Source organism: Phascolarctos cinereus, unplaced genomic scaffold, assembly GCF_003287225.1.
Source record: "Phascolarctos cinereus isolate Bilbo 61053 unplaced genomic scaffold, phaCin_HiC Scaffold_726;HRSCAF=1367, whole genome shotgun sequence".
Classification (NCBI taxonomy): Eukaryota; Metazoa; Chordata; class Mammalia; order Diprotodontia; family Phascolarctidae; genus Phascolarctos; species Phascolarctos cinereus.
The window spans coordinates 319,716,901-319,737,013 of NW_027556098.1; the positions used below are offsets into that span (position 1 = coordinate 319,716,901).

Sequence of the window (20,113 nt, forward strand, 5' to 3'; positions counted from 1 at the left end):
TTGGAGAGGTAGAAAGAATCCTCATTTCTATTGTATTTTAAGAATAATAAGTCTGTCACCCAGAAAAAGAACTATGGAGTCTCAATGCAGATCGAAACATATTATTTGTGCTTTTTTTTCTTTTTTTGTTTGTTTCTTCTTTTTCGTGGTTTCTCCCATTGGTTCTAATTCTTCTTTACAACATGACTAATGTGAAGATAGGTTTAATATGAATGTATACGTAGAGCCTATATCAATTTGCACACCATCTTGGGTGGAGGGAGGGGAGAGATGGAGAGAAAATTTGGAACTCAAAATCTCATGGAAGTAAATGTTGAAAACTAAAAATAAATTAAGTAATTAAAAGAAAAAGAAATGATGAGTAGGCAGACTTCAGAAAAACCTGGAAAGAGTTACATGAACTGATGCTGATCAAAGTGAGCAAAACCAGGATAACATTGTACACAGTAACAGCAACATTGTGCAATGACTAACTTTGATAGATTGAGCTCTTCTCAGCAATGCAAGGACCTAAAACAACTCCAAAAGACTCACGATGGAAAATGCTATCCACATCCAGAGAAAGAACTATGGAGTCTGAATGCAGATTGAAGCGCACTATTTGTTCTTTTTTTGTTTTGTTTCTTTTTTCTCATGATTCCTCCCATTGATTTTAATTCTTCTTTACAATGTGAAAATATGTTTAACATGAATGTATATGTAGTGCCTGTATCAGATTGCATGCTGTCTTGAAGAGTGGGGAGGGGAAGAAGGGGGGGGATTTAGAATTCAAAATCTTATGAAAGTGAATGTTGAAAACTAAAAATTAATTAACTAATTAAAATTTTTTTAAAAGAATAATAAGCCTGTGTGCTCAAATACCAAAAAGTAAATAGTATATAAGGGTGGTGCAGTAGACAGTGTGCTGGGCCTTAGCCAGGAAAATTCATGTTCATGACTTCAAATCTGGCCTCAGACACTTACTAGATGTGTTACCCTGGGCAAGTCACTTAACCCTGTTTGCCTCAGTTTCCTCATCTGTAAAATGAGCTGGAGAAGGAAATGGCCAACCACTCCAGTATCTTTGCCAAGAAAACCCCAAATTAGGCCACAAAGAGTCAGACAAGACTGAAATGACTGAACACCAAAACAATGAAAATTGTATAAATATTATAACCTATACAAAGCTTTCTCTGATCCCTGGTCCCTTGCCAGTCATTAGGACTCTCTCACTCCTCAAATGATCTTGTACTTAATGATCTGTGAACATGTAGACATCATTTCTCGGTGGGCAGAATCTTTCTTCACGTCTTTGGATCCCCACACCTATCACAGTGCATCCCACAGCATAAACTTCATACTGGTTTGTTGAACTTCACTGAATTCCCATTTTCACAGAAGAAGAAACTAAGAGGCTCTGAGTCACAATAGTAGTCAATACCTGACAGGTGGTAACAACCCAGGTGCCTGACGCTAGGTCAGATGTGGTTTCATTTGTGATAACAAGCACATATGACAAGATACATGCACATAAGAATGAACACCAACAGTATTGCAGTCATTTGGGAACGGTGGCTTTTATGTGCTCTCATATAGCTAAAAATCCAGCCAAGGGGTTTGAATTAGCTCACAGTGCAACGTCTGACTTAACCACCAAGTGGCACTCTTCTTTTTTGTTTGTTTGTTTGTTTGTTTGTTTGTTTGTTTTTAGGCAATTAGGGTTAAGTGACTTGCCCAGGGTCCCACTGCTAGTTAAGTGTCAAGTGTTTGGTCTGAGGCCATATTTGAACTCAGGTCCTCCTGACTTCAGGGCCAGTACTCTATCCACGGTGCCACCTACTTGCCCCGACTCTTCTTAAAATACAGAAGTTGGTCATTGCTTATGGAAAAAGGCTGCCCCGTGGTTTTTTTTTTTTTTTTTTCTTTAAAATCAGACTGCAATATCACCATTGGCATCTAGAGGGCTCTCAAGACTGTAAGCACTTGGCCTGTATCCCCTACTCATGGCCACACTGCTTAAGCTTTCTGCTTAAAATCAGCTGTTAACCTCTTTATTATTCCAAGTCTAGGCAAGGGGATGAAGCAGTGCTAAAACATGAAAACACAAAATGTATCACGTTTCTATTTCAGGCTTAGCTCCCACTCATCCTGCAAGACGACTCACCACTCTTAGTTCTCCTCCCTCAGCACGCAGATTCAGAAATCCAGCATGTGATCAGACCACTCTAACAATTAAAATGTAAAAGAAAATATTATTTGTAAAATACTTACAGTGTTCGGCACGTGGTAGACATTTGATAAGTATATGCTCCCATTCCCTCTCCTTACCCTATCATTTCTGCTTCCCTCCTGGAAAATAGGAAAGATTCCCAACGTATGAGTCAGTACTCGTGGCTCATGTGAGTGGAGATGTTCTCCGAGGTCAAGGAAGGCAACGAAGCAAAGACTCGAGCAGCTCCATGATTCTGATTCTACCCCATCCCTAGGCAGGGCTCATGGAGGGAATAGGGTTGGTCCTCGTATTTTTTCCCTTGAAAGCTGGTCTCTGCCTTTAGGTGCTTTAATGTCATTGTACAGGAAATCTGCATCAACACTTAACAAAAACAATTATTCCCACATCGCAGGTCATCATCCTGTAATACCACCTACATACATCAAATTCCCAGTGGCATTACATACAACAGTCATAGCTCAGTGGAAAGTAACACTTGACAAGCTGCTTCAGTAGCTTGTTTAAATCACACACAGAAAATCTCACATACTCATACCATGACAGTACATACATATTCTCGCCTCAGATTCTGCACATACTTACTGATGATTAGGACTGGGACTTTGGACTCTTGAAAGGTGGAGATAACAGAAAGCCAGCAATAAAATATCGATGTGGTTGTTGTTCAGTCATGGCCGACTCTTTGTGATCCCATTAGGGGCTTTCTTGGCAAAGATACTGGAGTGGTTTTGCCATTTCCTTCTCCAGATCATTTTTACAGGTGAGGAAACTGAGGCAAACAGTTAAGTGACTTGCCCAGGGTCACAGTATCTGAGGCTGGATTTGAACTCAGGTCTACCTGACTCCAGGCCCAGTGCTGTTTCCACTGTACCACTAGCTGCCCCTAAAATATCAATAGGTTAACAGACATTCAGCAACAAACAGGAGCAGCATCAGCAAATAAACAACTAGCATATAATGCATAGCAATCAAATGGTCCTAGCAAATAAGTATAAACAGCAAAATAATAAAACAGAAACATAATTCAAAATATAAATCAATTAACACATCTCAATACATGAAGTTACATTTGAGGTGAAATCCTGGTAGCTAGTAGATGTTTGTGAGTATTTACATTGTCTTCAACTTTCAAGACTCCAAAGTACCAGTGCTACTCATCAGTAAGTATGGTGTAAAGTCTGCAGCATAATTTCTGGGGGAATGCTATGTGTGCGCTAGAAATACCACATGTTGACTCTGCTGAGAATTTTTTCCCCGATCTCAGTCTTCCTAATGTGTTCACCAAACCACAGTTCCCCCCAAAGTGCATTAATATGCCTGTTTTCCAGCACTCTCTCCAACATCTGTCATTTTCTTTTTGTCATCAGTATGATGATGGTTAAGTGGATTGCTTTACTTTGCCTTTTTTTTAGATTACTAGTGATTTGGTGCATTTTTTCAGATAGCAGTTGATAGTCGGAAGTCCTCCTTTGAGAACTGCCTATGCACTCTGCCACCATCTCCTCACTAGCTCCCATGCCCCATACTTTCCTGTTCATACCATCTTCCCCACTCCCCACCTTTTTTCCAGTTCTGGAACCATAACTGAATCAACATCATCATCATTCCAGGAAAGAATGCATCCTTCTAATCTCTTGTGGCTTCACATATCAAGTCCTGGAGTTTTACAAACCAAAATACCATCCCTGGTTACCCCTTCCCTCTGTGTGGTCTCTTTCCCTCCCCCTAGAGTGTAAGCCTAAGGGCATGGTGCTTGGCCCAGGATGTTTTTTCATTCACTCATGCACTCATTCACTTTCATGTCATGCCTCCCCTAGCTGCCTGAAAGCCAAGACTGTTTCACTTGGGGTTTCTTTTTAATTCTCATATCCTTAAGCTCAACACACAACCTTCCATATGAGTCACTTAATAAAGGTTTATTGAAGTAAATCTGGGAGACCGAGCTGCAAGCAATGCCATCCAACCCAGGCAGGCTGACAGCAGTGGAGGAAGAACTGAGACACTGATCTTGGGGGCAACAGGATTTCTCTTCCCCAACCCCAACTCAGTCATGGCAGCTAGTAGTAGACACTCTTGCTAGGGAAAAAAAAGCAAGTGATGAATCAACTCAAAGAGAGTGAAAGAAAAGAGACACCCTGAAGAAAGACAGAGACACAGAGAGACTGTCATGTGTGGAAGCAGTTCCATGAAGTGTGACTGCTAGAGCCAGAAAATGGAGCCACTTATGGATTCATGGATTCAGGAGGGAGTTGGCCAGGGCAATCCAGAGCTGAGTTACAGAGAGAAATCCCTGAAGGGAAGAAAGACCTCCTAGAGCACTGGGACTGGGACTTTGCCTTGGCCACGTGGGATCCTTACATGTATGCCCCATTACTTCAAATTATGTGTTCAGTCAGAGGGCCGCACTTGAGGACCTAGAGGGCCACATGTGACCTCAAGGCTGCAGGTTCCCCACCCCTGGGCTAGACCATAGCAGCGGCAAAGCAAGGCTCTGTCACCACTGCAAAGAACAGCTAGAATTTCTTTCATTCACTTGTCTGAAGATGTATACCTCTTTTCACACAAGAAGAAAATATTCTTTCCAAAAGACATGGCCACTTGGGACTAGGATTAGCATGAAACATAGGAATGAACTCTTAGTAACAGTGAACTTAGAAATCTTCCACAGACAAGATGTTTGATTACCAAAATTATTGTCTTTCCCTTTGTCCCAGTCCTAGGAGATGCCCCAGGATCCCATGTCTTCACCATTGTCATATTATCTATTGACCCTAGCAGATGGTAAGCTACTTGAGACTGGGACTGTTTGGGGGGCTTCTTTGGCAAGGGAAAGCGAGGAGCCCTTATACTCAAAACTGAACATATTGCCTTGTATGTGATCCAATACCCACTTCACTAGGAAGGAAAACAAATTTCAAGAGTCCAAAGCCATAAAGCCAGTTCCAAGGAAACTGCTACTTTCTCCCCATTAAGGAAGAACTAACAGGGTAGACCTTCAGGTTTTTCCAGGACACAGGGATGCTTGCCCAGGGGATTTCCTCACTCCTTTTTAACCTCACTCACCTCTTCTACAATGAAAGAACTCAACATTTTTTTCTTTTTTTGGTGAGGCAATTAGGGTTAAGTGACTTGCCCAGGGTCACACAGTTAGTAGGTGTCAGGCGTCTGAGGCCAGATTTGAACTCAGGTCCTTCTGACTCCCAAGGCCACCTAGCTGCCCCAGAGCTCAACATGTATCATCTCAGTCCCTTGGTCAAACTTCTAGAACAATTAGGGAAGCATCCATGACTACAGGACAGAGATGATGCCAAGCCAAGCTGCTCCTAATCTATTCTGGTCTGTCCTATCTGTCATAGAAAGAGAAATGTCCATTTGTCTATGAATACAACAAGAAAAAGTAAGAAGTGCAATAGGTTAAAAGCTACATAGCATTACTCCGAAACTCCTGATTCGAAGTGTATTTTATATTTGATTTTACTCCGTAAGTAAATGAAATGAAATGTTTGAAAATGAATGAAAATCATGTGTGCAATAGTTCAAAATCCTTTCTCTTTGAAGATAAATAGCAAAGGTTAGACTTCCCACAATCACTGTTAAAGAAAAATCTGTTCTCAACACTCATAAAACATTATATCAGCATTTTCTGCAAGTTTTGTGTGTTATCCTTTAGTAGCTGAACTAGCTGACTTTGTCCCATCTTTAAAAAAAAAAAAAGAAAGAAAGATAGTCACTGTTAAGTCTATGTACTTGGGTCCTTATCAGTAACCCCAGGAGGCAGCTGAAGCCCAGAGAATTCACAGAACTATGCCTTAAGAGAACAGAGAGAGGTGGTCTTCAACCCACGTTGGGGCCATGCTCACTTTCTATCCCTGTGACGCTGGCCAATAACATGATTTCTATTCTTTGTTCTATGCTTATAAAAATGAGTTACATCTTCAATTTGGGGCCTTCTGACCAGAGGCAGTACCATTTGACCCATCCTTTATGACGTTAATAAATGACATCTTGCTCAGAGAATTACCTCAGTTTACCCTTTTGTTAAATTTCACACTACAGAAGGCACTTCTTTCTCCGATTAGAAGACAATTATGTCTCACATCTAACAAAGGACTAGACATGTAATGCCAAGGATAGACCCTAAGGTTCCCATTAGAAACAGCTGAACTTCTTTCACTTCTCCAAGAGAAGAAGTACACATGCCTGAGGAAAAATCCTCTTCCCAAAAGGAATGATTGCCAGGGACTGACTGAGACATCCAAGAAGTACAGAATGAGTAACCACTAATAAGCCCCTAGTAATAGCAAATTTAGAAACCTTCAACAGAAGAGTTTTTAACCCCCTATAATGACTTTCTCTCCCTTTGCCCCAGGCTCAGGAATTCCTTTCCTGGAACTGCTGGTCCCCATCTTTGATCCCATGCCAAGTTACTCATTGATCATAGCAGAAGTTAAGCTCCCTCAGGGCCAAGACTGTTTGGTCTGGGCTTTTCAGTGTTGATATCTTCCAGCTTAACACAGTGCCTCCCACCTCCAATTGTTTTGCAGAACAGACAAAAAAGGCTGAGTTCATAAGCACAATCATGACTCCCAAGAGGCTGCCTAATAAGGAAAAGCCAACAACGACAGTACTCTCAGTGGTTCCTCCAGAACAAGGTGCTCTTGCCCTGCCGATTTCACCCTTATTCTTAGCAGCCTGCCTCCTCTACCCAAAAAGGGCACAACGAGCCAGAATCCATTGGTCCTTTTGGAATATTGTTCCACATAAAGAGAGTGCACCTGAGAGTCCAAGACAGCAACAATGCCAGCCAGTGGGCCATCTCTTCTGCTAGTGGCTGACTTCTGCTAGTGGCTGAGCTATCTGTTTTTATGAAGAACTATGGCTTGTTATCTGTGGTTTCAGCCCGAAAGAATTAAGAGAATTGTCAACAAGGTTAGACTTCCATAACTCCAACCCAACCTACTGACCAGAAAGGCTCCTCTCACTCAGCTTGGGAAATGAGTATCTCTCATCTCCACCACAGGACTAGATTAGTAAAGCAAAGCCAGTCTTTATCAACCTTACTGGAAATAGGGAAGCTTCTTGTACTCATCAGTCTGAAGATGCACATACCTGAGGAATACTTTCTGAAAGACACGGCCACGGGGGACTGGAGCATACATGAAATACAGGGTTAAGTTCTTAGCAACAATGAACTTAGGAGCCTTCCAGAGCCAACTTTTTCACCTCAGGCCCTTTTTCCCCACGAATGATTGTCTCTCCCTTTGCTACAATCACAGGAATTCCCTGGATTTTCAGTGTTAATATCCCCAAGCTTATTAGTGTTTTGCATGACAAGCAATTAATAAAATTATGTTAAAGCAAATACAAAATGTGTATCCCCCCTTTCATAGAGAAGGAAAAAAAGGCTAAAAGGCCCCAAAGTTCAAACCTGAAACCTCAGAGACTGTTAATTCCTCTCCAATAAGGAGGGGACCATTTCTCTCTGATTCCACAAAGACAAGGCACCCTCACCTTGAAGATTTCACACTTTCCCTTTTCTAACCTATCTGCCCAACACTTAAAGGGCACAACCAGCCAGAATAAAGTAATTCCTTTTGGAAAACCAGTATGAGCCTCTCATGCTGGGGTCTAATCTGTCTGTTTTTAGGGGAAATTTGGCTCATTTGTAGATTCATCCTAAAAGAAGGGAGACTGATACCAAACAAGTACATAGGTTCCCAAAGTGGGTGATACCCCCCTGGGGGGCGCTGGAACAATTGGGGGGGGCAGTAACAGCTTTGGGTGCAATTGGGGGGCGTTGAATAAAAATAAGGGTTAACCTAACCTAACGCCAGGGGGGGTGTGTGTTTTTATGAAAGGGGGCAGTAGGCCAAATAAGTTGGGAACCGCTAGAAGATGCAGACCACCCCCTTAACCTCAAAGGGCTTCATTTATCTTTGGAGATAAGCACTTCTCATCTCCACCAAAGACTAAACCAAAAAGAATAGACCAGACTCATCAGCATCACAGGTGAAGCTCCCTGCTCTCATCTGTGTGAAGATGGGGAATCTCTTGACAATGATTTCAGTGGAAAATACTGTTCCCAAAAGACGTGGCCATGTGGAACTGGAGCATTCAGGAAGCATGGGATAAGCTCTTGGAACAAGTGAACTTAGAAACCTTCCATAGACAATAGCTGGTGATCCCAAAAAGGTTCTCTTTGACTTTTCCCAAATTCCCAAGAATTCTTTGCCTGCAACAACCACTCACTTTCTTCATCCCAGTGCCACGTTACCCAATGACTCTAGCTGAAGGTAAGCTTCTTGAGGTCTCAGCCTCGTGTTTTGGGGCTTTACTGTCTCCAGGTTAATAGATTTCCTAGTATGGAACAGAGAGTGAATACATTTTTGTTTCATTAAATCTCATATCCATTTTGCAAAAGAGAAAAACAACATCCAGATGCCCACAAGCAGAGGAAACTTCCAAAAAGGAAATGGCTACATCCTTCACCAAAGTGAGGAAATCAGACTGAAAAGTCAAAATAGAAAGAATTCATTGACCACCTGATGAAAGAAACCCCAAGCTCACCTAGGAACATCATAGCTGGAAGCCAGAGTTTCTAAGTTAAAGAAAAAATGCTAGAAACATTCAGAAAATTTTCAAGGATTAAGGAACCACAATCAATACAAGATCAGTGGTTTTCAAAGTGTGATCCCCAGACTTCTGGGGGTCCCTAAGAGCCTTTCCAGGTCTTATGAAAGAATTTTAGATGGGTCAAGATCCTTCCAAAACTATTTTCATAATGATACTAAGACATTTTGCCAATTTTTACTCTTACTAGTGTACAGTGGAGTTGTCCTAAGGCTATATGATCTGTGATGCTGTCACCACTCTTGAAGTTCTTTGAGCAAGCTGATGGGGAATCAGCTGGCAGTGATGTTCACCTGGGGTCCTCCAGACCCATCTCTGTCTTAACACAAATCCAGGCAGTGACACCAATCTGCACCTAGTCACTGTATTCTTCATCTCCATGAGCTCACAGTTTAAAAAAAACAAACAAACAAACATCAGTTCCACTTAAGAATGCTCCTGGCGAAGTAATAAAAATGATTAATTCTATTAAATCTCTACCCTTATGTCCACATATTTTTATATTCTGTGTGATGAAATGGGAAGTCAGAATAAAGCCCTTCTGTGGCATACCCAAGTCTGATAGTTATCTCCAGGTAAAGCACTTGTTCTACTTATTTTTAATTGTAAGCCGAACTAGCTGCCTTTTTCAAGGAACACCATTTTTACTTGAAAGAGTGATGGACAAACTGTGGTTATTCAGACTTGGATATGTGGCAGACATTTTCTCAAATATGAACAAAGTGAGTCTGTCACTTCACAGAAAACAACTGAAAATATTTGTTGCCAATGATGAAATTCCAGCTTTCAAGCAAAAATTAGAATTTTGGAAAGCTTGTATCTGCTACCATGAGTCTGACAGCTCCCAATACTTAAAGATTTTTCTGATGGAGTTGGTCATGATATTAACGAATGTGATCTTCAGATATTACATCACGAAATGTGTCCACATTGGGAAGATCTGCACAACTGAGTGAACAAGTATTTTTCAAATGACCGATGGCTGATATTACAAAATCATTGAAAGTATAAGACAGACCAATGGATTTTCATGTAACAGGGAATGAAAAGTTCTTTGATACGGTCTCAGATTCCACACTATAATTAACCTTTAATAAACTACCACTTGTTGAGTTTAGATGTAGCGTCAAAGAATTTCCACAATTATCTGCAAAGGCTATTTACAGATGCCTCCTTTGTGCAAGACCACATTTTCTGAATAAAATTCAACCAGAAAAACATATCACAACAGATTGAATGTAAAAGTAGATATGAAAATCCAGCTATCTTCTATTAAGTCAGACATGAAAGAGACTGGCAAAAAGGCAAAATAATGCCAATCTCCTCACTAAAATTTTGTTTTGGAAAAGTTATTTTTCATAAAACATTTTATTTATGTTAACACATAATGGGTTTATAATTGTTATTTCAATGAATTGATAAACATTTTTAATCCACATGAAAACATTTCTGGGGGCCTCAAAAAATTTTAAGACCATGAAGGGGACCTGGGACCAAAAGTTCGAGAATCACTGTGCTAGAATATATTACGCGGTCTCTCAACAGGGCCCCACATCAGCCCATAACCATCACAGTAGAGGAGGAAAGCAGAGCCACATAGGATCCCTGGTAGGATCCAGACCTAATTCCTGTGCTGTAGGACAGCCTCCAACCAGTGCCTTCTACGGGATAGGGAGAACAACATCTATCCCACCTTCAATCCCTCATCCTACCCCTTCTTTACCTGCCTTCAAGGTAAAAGAACATAGCATTGAACCCAGAATTTTCTACAACAAAGCTTAAAGATAGTAAGCTTCTCTCCCCATCTAACATCCACTAGTAACCTACTGTTTTTCTCAACAACCCCATCAGTGGCCATTTAGAAGAAAGGTGTTATTTGCCCTCTCCTCAGGTTTTTCATCTCCATTTTCCTCTAACCCAAACCTACCTATGCCATATATCCAACCCTACCTAACCCTTCCACTGTATCCTTTGGAATTCCCATTCCATAACAAATGAATTTCCCTTCATCCTGAACCTCTCCCTCTCATTCTTTCCAACTATTACCCCTCAAAGACACCTGGCTACCCTCAGGTGACACTGTCTGTCCAGTTCTTTCACATACCCCAATTACTGGTAATAGAGGGGGAGGGAAAATACTCCTGTTCACTATAGTCACTTCCAGACCCTTCCTCTGCTTTCTTTCTAAAGGATTCTGTACCTGGATCATCATCTTCTTCACCTTCCCAGATCATGCCCTCATACTAGGGGGCTTTGATGCCCCCTCAAACTCTCTCACCTCCCATTTTCTCGGCCCCCTTGAGTCCCATGACCTACTCTTTCACTCAGGCACACATCAGGATCCTGGGCAAACACTATTAGAGTTTGCCTTTGCCCATAAATGTTCTACTTTCCTAATTAGAAACTCTGACATTCCTCTATCAGACCACAACTTCCTATCATCCCACCTCCTCCCTATGCTTCACCCATGTTTTTCTTCTTGGCCTTCATTGGGACCTCCAATCTTATGAAATCTTAATAAATGTGTCCACTTCTCTCCACCCATCCATTCCTCCACCTCCTCAGTACTTTCCCAAGATCTGACTTCACTTTCTCCCCTCTCCAACCTTAACCCAGTAGACAACCAATTCAACTCTATAACATCTTCTGTTCCTGAATCTGCTGGTCCCTGGTCCTACAACCACTTGCCTCTAGTCAAACCTTAGCTCTGGATTACTCCAACCAACAGTCTCTTCTCATCTTATTTATGAGATGTTGAACCAAGCTGGAGGAAATCCCACAACTACGCTGACTTTGAAAAATTACTAATTTATGTTTTCCAAACTCAACTGGGCCCTAATTAAATCCCAGAGAAGCTATTTCAAACTTTCTCTTCTCTCCACCACCAATCCCTTCCTCCTCCTTCCGACATGAGGACCTCACTTCTTTACTGAAAAAGAAAACTAAGGTCATCCAACATGAGCTCCCACTTCTCCCCCTCTCTTCATCTCAAAACACCCTCATATTATTTCCCATTCCTCCTTTCCCCCAGTCACTGACAAAGGTGGCCCTTCTCCTGGCCAAGGACAAACATTACAATAGCATCTAATCCCATCCCCTCTCATCTTCTCCAGCAGATTGCATTCTTCAGTCATCTCCCACTCTCAAATATTTAATTTCTTCCTCTCAACTGGTTCCTCTCCTACTGCCTTCAAACCTTCCCAAGTCTTCCCCCATCCCTAAAAAACCCTCTACTGGTCCCTACCCATCCACTGTAGACATTCTCTCCTCCCTTTCTCAACCAAACTCCTTGTGATCTCCACTATGTTTCTACGGATACAGCATCAGAGAAATGAGATATTTAACAGATTAGAAGTATATCACCTTCATCTCCTTACCACAAAAAGGCACCTCTCACTTAGATAGGGAGACGAGAATCTTTCACATCCACCAAAGGATCCCAGACTAGTAATGGCAAGAACATGCCCTCTTGTCACCATTAGAAACAGCTGACACTTCCTTCACTCATCAGTTTGAAGGTGGGTACCTCTTTACACATATGCCACAGAAATATCCTTTCCCCAAAAGACCATTAACAGGAACTGGGGCACCCTGAAAGTATCAAATGAGCTCCTGGTAACAGTCAGCTTGGAAGTCTTCCACAGATAAGAACCAACCTGATTTTCTCTCCCCCCACTCCCTGCTTTTTAACCCCAATCCCAGGAATTTGGTTTTTCAATGTTCATATCTCCAAGCTAAACATTGTCTTATATATGACAGGCAGTTAATAAATGTTTATGGAAGTCAATCCTAGTGTCCCACCTCCTTCTACAGAGAAGGAAAAAAAAAATTCTCAGAAGCCCACAGGCCATTCCTATCTCCCAGAAGGCTCCTACGTTCTCCTCTATGAGGAAGAGCCAATGTGGACAATTCTTCTACTGGTTTCCCAAGACAATGCACTCTTCCCTAAGATATTTCACCCTCTTGCCCTTTCTGGCCTACTTCTACATGTGGATGACTCAGGTGCCAGAACCAGGTCAGTCTTTTTGGAAAATCGTCACACCAATGAAGTGAGTGCCTCATTGTCCAAGACAGAGATAATGCAAAGTTTTCCCCTTCCTGAGATGGACTATCTTTCCAACTTAGTAGTAACTATTTCTTCTTGCTCACAGATAATAGCCTGAGAAAGCTGAGATATAAATGCAGAGATGAAGAATATTGCCCAACCTCCTGCCCCAGAAGGCACCTATCACTTGTCTTGGGGGAAAAATATGTCACCTCTACCAGGGAACTAGCCTAGCAAGGTCACCCAGGCCTCATCTCAACCACGGAAGAACACACTTCTCTGAAGATGTTCATTCACCTATTTACACAGAAGCCAAAGGAAAATCCTATTCCAAAAAAGCCTGGTTACTAGGGATAGGAGCATTCACAGAGCCCATGAATGAGCTCTTGGTAACAGTGAACTTAGAAACTTTGCACAGACAAAAGTGTTTTTAATCCTCCCCTCACAGTTTTCTTTCCCTTTTCCAAAATCCTAGGAACTCCTTGCCCAGAACTACCAGTCCACGTTATTTTTCCCATGCCAACTTACCCATTAATCCTGGCAGAAACTAGGCTCCTAGAGGGCCTGGTCTGTTTTGTTTTAGTTAATAGAGTTTGTCTCCCACCTTAACACACTGCCTTGTACATAACTGGTAGTTAATCAAGGTTTGTGGAAGTGAATCCAGTACTTGCTCTTTCAGAAGCCTATAGTTTCACTTGTCTCTCCCAAGAGACTCCCACTTTCTGCCCAATAAAGAAGAACCAAAGGGGATAGTCTTCCCACTGGTTTTCCCAGGACAAAGTAATGATGCCTCAGAGATTCCACTCTCTTACCCCTTCTATATTGTCTGCTCTACACTGGAAGGACAGGACTGGCCTGAACCAAGCCAACCCTTTTGGGAAAGTGTTACATCAATGAATTCAAGATATATTTCTAAGTCATTCTGCTCCTTTTCTGCTACAGTATGACCTGTATGTTTCTAGAAAGAACTAAGGTTTGGTTATTGATGCATTCAGCCTGAAGAAGAGACAGAACACCAACTCAGCCTCTTAAAGAGAAAGGCACCCTTCGTTTCTCTCTCTCGTTTCCATTGGAAGACTTGCCTAGTGATGGCAAGGCTAGGCTTCATCACCACTACTAGAAACACTGAAGCTTCGTTTACTAATCTGACTGAAGATGCACTGCCCTTTACAAACATGCCAGAAGAAAATCTTCTTCCCAAAACACAAGGCCAAATCCAACTAGAGCATCCAAGAAGCATAGGAATTAGTTCTTGGCCCAAGTGCACATAGAAACCTTCCTCAGAAATAGTTTTTGATCCCCAACATTATTTTCTTTTTCCAAATCCTAAGAATTTCTTGTCAGTTTGTACCTCTCCATATCTTCTTTTCAATGCCATGTTACCCACTGGCCCTAGCAGGTTAAGTTTCTTGGGGGCTAGAACTTTAAAAAAAAATAATAACCCTAGGGTTAACACAGTACCTTGTACAAATAAGCAGTTAAAATATTTTTGTTTCATTGAATCTCATAACTGCCAGGACTATCTCCTTTCCACTCTATTTCCTCCACTAAAAAGCATACAATTCATATGAACCGTGACAGTCATTTTGTGAAACTGCTCAACCAATTAATTGAGTGCTTCAGCCTCCAGGACAGAGAGAGTTTCAAGGCTGTTGTTTCCTCTGGATAGACTATCTGATCCAATAGATAGTAACTATAATAAATAAATAATAACTATATGGTCTTATCCACAGGACTAGTCTAAGAAGACTAAGAGATGTGAATGACAGAATTCTCCCCCAGCCTCTTGACTAGGAAGGCAGCACTCAAGGGGAGCCCCCAGGCCAGCATCTCTCCTAGTCCTACCCACCTATACTCCTTTGGACCTCTCCATCAGCACCTCCATGCTGCTGACCTCACCCTCCCCTCAGCTTTTCAGCTTCCTTTTGTGTGTTGTTTTTGCCCATTAGACTGCAAGCTCCTTGAAGGCAGGGATTGTCTTTCTTTTTCATATTTGTATTCCAAATGCTTAGCACAGTTCAGGCACATGGTAGGCACTTAATGTTTATTGACTGACTTATTTACTTCCTGCCTTCTCACTTATCTTAGAAGAAAAGCTATGTCTTTTTTTTCTTTCTTTCTTACTTTTTTTTTTTGGTAAAGCAATTGGGGTTAAGTGACTTGCCCAGAGTCACACAGCTAATGAGTGTTATGTGTCTGAGGTCAGATTTGATCTCAGGTCCTCCTGACTCTAGGGCCGTACTCTATCCACTGCACTACCTAGCTGCCCCAGAATGTCTTATGTCTTACATCCACCAGGGGAACTCAACAATTAAGGGCTAAGCCAGGTGCTGTTGTTACTAGATGCCTCTCTCCTTTCCACACTATTTCTGAAAAAAAATCATCTTCCCCAAGAATATGTTCCCAGGGATCTGGGGCATCTGGGAGGACTTAGATGGCTTCCTGGCACCAATGAACTTGGAAACATTCTATAGAAACTTCCAGTTAAGATGGCAACAAGGATAGTTGCCATGGAGCCCCTGACTCTCCCACATATCCCCAAACACAACACAAAGACTATGACACAAAGATGGCCAACACAAAGATGGTGAGACCTACAAGCATTGGGAGAAGAAAGAGAGAGGAGAAAGAGAGAAAGAAAGAAAGAACGAAAGAACGGAAGGAAGAAGGAAGGAAGGAAGGAAGAAAGAAGAAAGAAAGAAGAAGAAGAAAGAAGAAGAAGAAGAAGGAAGAAGAAGGAAAGAAGGAAGAAAGAAGGGAAGAAAGACCGACAGACTAGAATCCACATAAAAGTCCTGGAAGCCCCAGTGCTTTGATAAAGTAGGAAGTCCATGGTAGTGAAACACTGCATCTATTTTTAGACTTTTTTCACTACAGTAATAGTGTGGCTGCTTGTTTTGCACCTTCCTCATTTTGTTAAAAAACATATATTCTTTGTCATGTAGGATGGCTTTCTCGTAGGGGCCCAGGTGTGTGATGCAGGAGGAAATATGGGCAATATAAAAACATAAGATAGATATAAGTATAGATATGCATACACTAAATGTATGTTTGTTTCTTAAAAGTAGTACCTCTTTCTCAATCCTTGACCAGACTGAATGATTCTCCGGTGTAAAACATTCCTATTATTCTGCTTAAGTCACTTAAAACTTCTAATCTAAACTTTGTGCCCTTATTTAATCTTTCTGTAGCATTTTGTCTTGTCTTTTAATTGCTATAAATTGTTAGTAGAAACAGCTTAGGTCAGATTTGCTATTAAGCAGGAAAAACCCCACCTCTTGGATTTCTTGTTACAGGGGCCCTGGGAGGACTGGCACATTAACAGAGTGTTGCTAGAACTGAAAAAATTGAAAGAAATTTGGAATTCTACTAAAAAAGTCACTAAACTATGCATACATATCCTTTGACCCAGTGGGCATATATCCCTAAGAGATCAAAGGAAGAGGAAAAAGACCCATATACACAAAACTATTTGTAGCAACACTTTATATAATAGTAAACAATTGGAAACCAAGAGGTGCCCAACAATTGAATGTCTTAACACATTATTGCATACAAATATGATGGAATATTACTGCTGTGCTGTAAGAAATGATGAAAAAGGATAGATTCAGAGATACCTTTGAAAACTTTTATAAACTGATGCACAATGAAGTGAGCAGAACCAAGAGAACAATTTCTAAAACTACATTATAAAGGAAAAATACTACAGAAGACCAGAGAATTGATAAATGGAATAACTAATGGTTAATCATGCTCCTCTACCTCTTTTTTGCTGTTGCTAGGTTTTTTTATGAAGGTTACTTTATTTTTCCCTACTTAATAGCATTTTATTTTTTCCAATTACATGTAAAGATAGTTTTTTACATTCACTTTTATAAGATTTTGGGTTCCAAAATTCTTTCTCCCTCCCTCTCTCTCCTCCTGCCTCCCCAAGATGGCAAGTAATCTGATATAGGCTGTACATGTACAATCATATTAAACATACCATATTTCACCACATAATCATCCCAGATTTTGTGCTAATTTTTTTTTTGCAAAAAAAGTGGGATGTGACTGTTATATGAAGCTTTAAAAAAAATTGTGCCGGCATTACTTAAAAATCATTTATTACTAAACTGTCTTTGGTGCAAGATTAGGATGCACGGAATACTCATGAATACATGTTAAAATTGAATACTGACAATGCACATGCATTCAGAGTTCCAGGCTTGTGGCTCACAATGCTCAAGAGATAAATGCATATCCATATGCCACTAGTGAATACATTGCTGTTCTGTTTACCTTTTAAGCAGCATGATGAATAGAATACCATGTGACAATTTTGCAATGAAAGGTTATAAATAAAGGTTATAAACAATTTTTGGACTAAAAAAAAAACAGGGTGCAATGATTATGTGGTGGCAATGACTATGTGGTAAAATATGGTATTTCCACACCAGTCATGCTGTCCTCCACCCCTTGGCAAAGAGATGATGGACTAAAGGTTCAGAATGATGATTACATTTTTAGATACCAATCCCAGGAATTCCTTGCTCTGGAACTTCTAGTCCATATCTTTATCCCCATGCCAGGCCCCCAATGGCTCTAGTAAAAGCTAAGAGAAGCTCTCCTTGAGTGCCAGGGCCGTTTCACTTTTTTGGTGTTTATATTCCCCAGCTTAACACAGTGTCTTCCACATAACAAGCAGTTAATAAACATTTGTGGAAATGAATCCAGTATCCACCCTCTCTTAAACAGAAGCAAAAAAAAAAAAGGCTCATAAGCCCAGAGACATGATGCTGACTCCCAAAGGCTCTTACTTTCTGCCCAAAAGGGCAGAATCCTCTCAGAGCCAACAGGGACAATCCTCCCACTGATTCCTCCAGGACAAAGTGCTCTTGCCCTAGAGATTTCACCTTCTTATTCTTAGTAGCCTGCTTCTTCTACCCATAAAGGGCACAGGGGGCCAGAATCCAGTAAGAACTTTTGGAATATCACTCCACCAATAATAGGAGTGCACCTCAGATTTCAGGACAGTAACAATGCCAAACTCATCTTCTCTTCTGGTCGTGTCTGACCTGTCTGTTTTTAGATAGAACCTTGGCTTGTTACCCGTGGATTCAGCCTGAAGAGAAACATCAAGTAGGTTAGACCCTCTATAACGCCCACCCTACCTCCTGACCAGAAGGGAATCTCTCACTTAGCTTGGAAGGTGAGCACATCTAATCTCAAACAGAGAACTAAAGTAGTAATGGCAATGCAAGTCCTCATCACCACTACTAGAAATATTGAAGTGTCCTGCACTACTCAGTCTCAAGACACATACCCCTTTATATATCTGCCAGAGGAAAATCCTCTTCCAGACAGACATGGCCACGGGGGACTAGGACATCCAGAAAGCATAGAAATGAGCTGTTGGAACCAGCAAACTTAGAAACCATTCACAGACAGCATTGCCCAAAATGATTTTCTCTCTTTCCCAAGAATTCTTTGCTTGTAATCACCACTTCCATCCTCATGTCATGTTACCCATTGGCCCTAGCGGAAGACAAGCACCTTGAGAACCAGGACCTTCTATTTGTTTTTAATATCATTAGGTTAACAGAGTACCTTGTATGTAACAGATACTTTTTTTTTTCATTGAATCTCAATACCCATTTTTCAGATAAGGAAAATAATATTCAAGAGTTCCACTGGCCCAGAACAGACTTCCAGGATGTTACTACTGTCCCCATAATGAGGAATAACCAACAGGGAAATTTTTTCTTCACATTTCCCCAGGACAAAGGCATTCTTTACATTTGTGTGGTCTAGCCTGTCTCGTTTCCACTCCATTTCCACTCCTTTTAAAAGCACCCAATTCATGTGAACTGCGCCATTTTACTTTTCTCATTACTGCTGTATAATGTCAAAATAAAAAGAGAAAAAAAGTTTTACTTTGATTTTTTGGCGCAGGGCTAAGATTTAAATTTTCCTCAACCAGAAGAAGCACCTTCCACCACTATTACTGAACACTTAATGGCTTTGGAAATTAGCTTTTACTTCAGACTTGGTAAGATTACTAATGAATTCTTCTTAAGTACTCATGCAACCCAGGTTTGTCTGGGCATTCCCAAATAAGGAGAATAAGGGGGAAGGGGGCAGCCTCCTTTAATTAGTTAAATAATTAAGACTAAAACAGTCTTTGCTGTGCTTGCTGGTTTACACTCTTCCCTATGCTCATCCAGGGAGTAAAGATAGATGTTCACTAGGATGGTCACTCACTGCATGGATGTTATGAACTGAGCTGCTGAAAGAGGAAGGACTTCCTTCCCCTTCCCCAGCTGAGAATGTTTGTTTCTGTTGTTTCACTGGGCCTTCTTAGTTTTAGGTGCCAGCATGATCCCCAGCAGATCCAGGAGTTTGAGTCATGGTTACCTTGGAGCCAGGACTCCAGGTCGGATGGTGCAGCCATCCCACAACAATCCCACCTGGCAGTGAAGTCCTGAGAAAGCAGGGTGACTGAGAATCTACCTTGAGGGAGGTTTTAGACTTGGAACTGAAACTGTGCTCTATAGGAACTGAGCCAAGCTATGAACCTAATTCCTATCCCCTACCCGGAGACTGAGGCAGAATAAAGCATAGCAGGGAGAGATAACGACTCCCATGTTTTAGAGTTTGTATATTTATAATTATGAAGTAAAGATTTCTTTGTAAAAGCTAACTCAACTGTTAGTGTCTAAATGAAACTGGGTTTCAAGGGACCCCTACACTTAAAGGAACAGCAATAGTGGGGGCTGATACCTTTTACAGACAGCCTGGAAATTCCTAACCCACTTAAGGGCACTGGAGAACCCTGGAGGAGGGGTGAGATGTAACCTACTTGGCCTTCAGACAGTGGGGGTCAGGGTAGTTACCCTTAAACTGCAGTAAAGTCAACTGGACAACAAGTACTATTATTTGAATCACAAGTAATGTCAAGCTGCTTTACGCATTTCCTGCGCTGTCAAAAATTAAAATAAGCGACATCTCCACACAAATTTCCAATGGACATATTTTCTGAGCTCAAACTACAGTTCCAACAGTTTTCCAGACCTTGAATGCAAGTGCTAAAGAAATGTCCATATTTCAAAATTCATATAATTGTAAAATTAAGGAGCTTCCATCTAACCTTTAATTGGAAGTGATTAATCTGCAATTTAATGACATGCTAAAAGGCAAATATCAAGAGAATATGATAGAATTCTATAAATGCCTTCCAAGTA

The 20,113-nt window shown here is 41.1% G+C and overlaps 1 protein-coding gene across 1 annotated transcript in view; it reads right to left on the minus strand.

Moving 5' to 3' along the window:
* Positions 1-20,113, minus strand: part of GDPD4 (glycerophosphodiester phosphodiesterase domain containing 4) — a 130,496-nt gene that overhangs the window by 107,058 nt on the left and 3,325 nt on the right. Inside the window, 2 exon segments of the mRNA XM_078156933.1 lie at positions 2,144-2,204; positions 2,308-2,572. The gene's annotated coding sequence lies outside the window, so the exon portion shown is untranslated.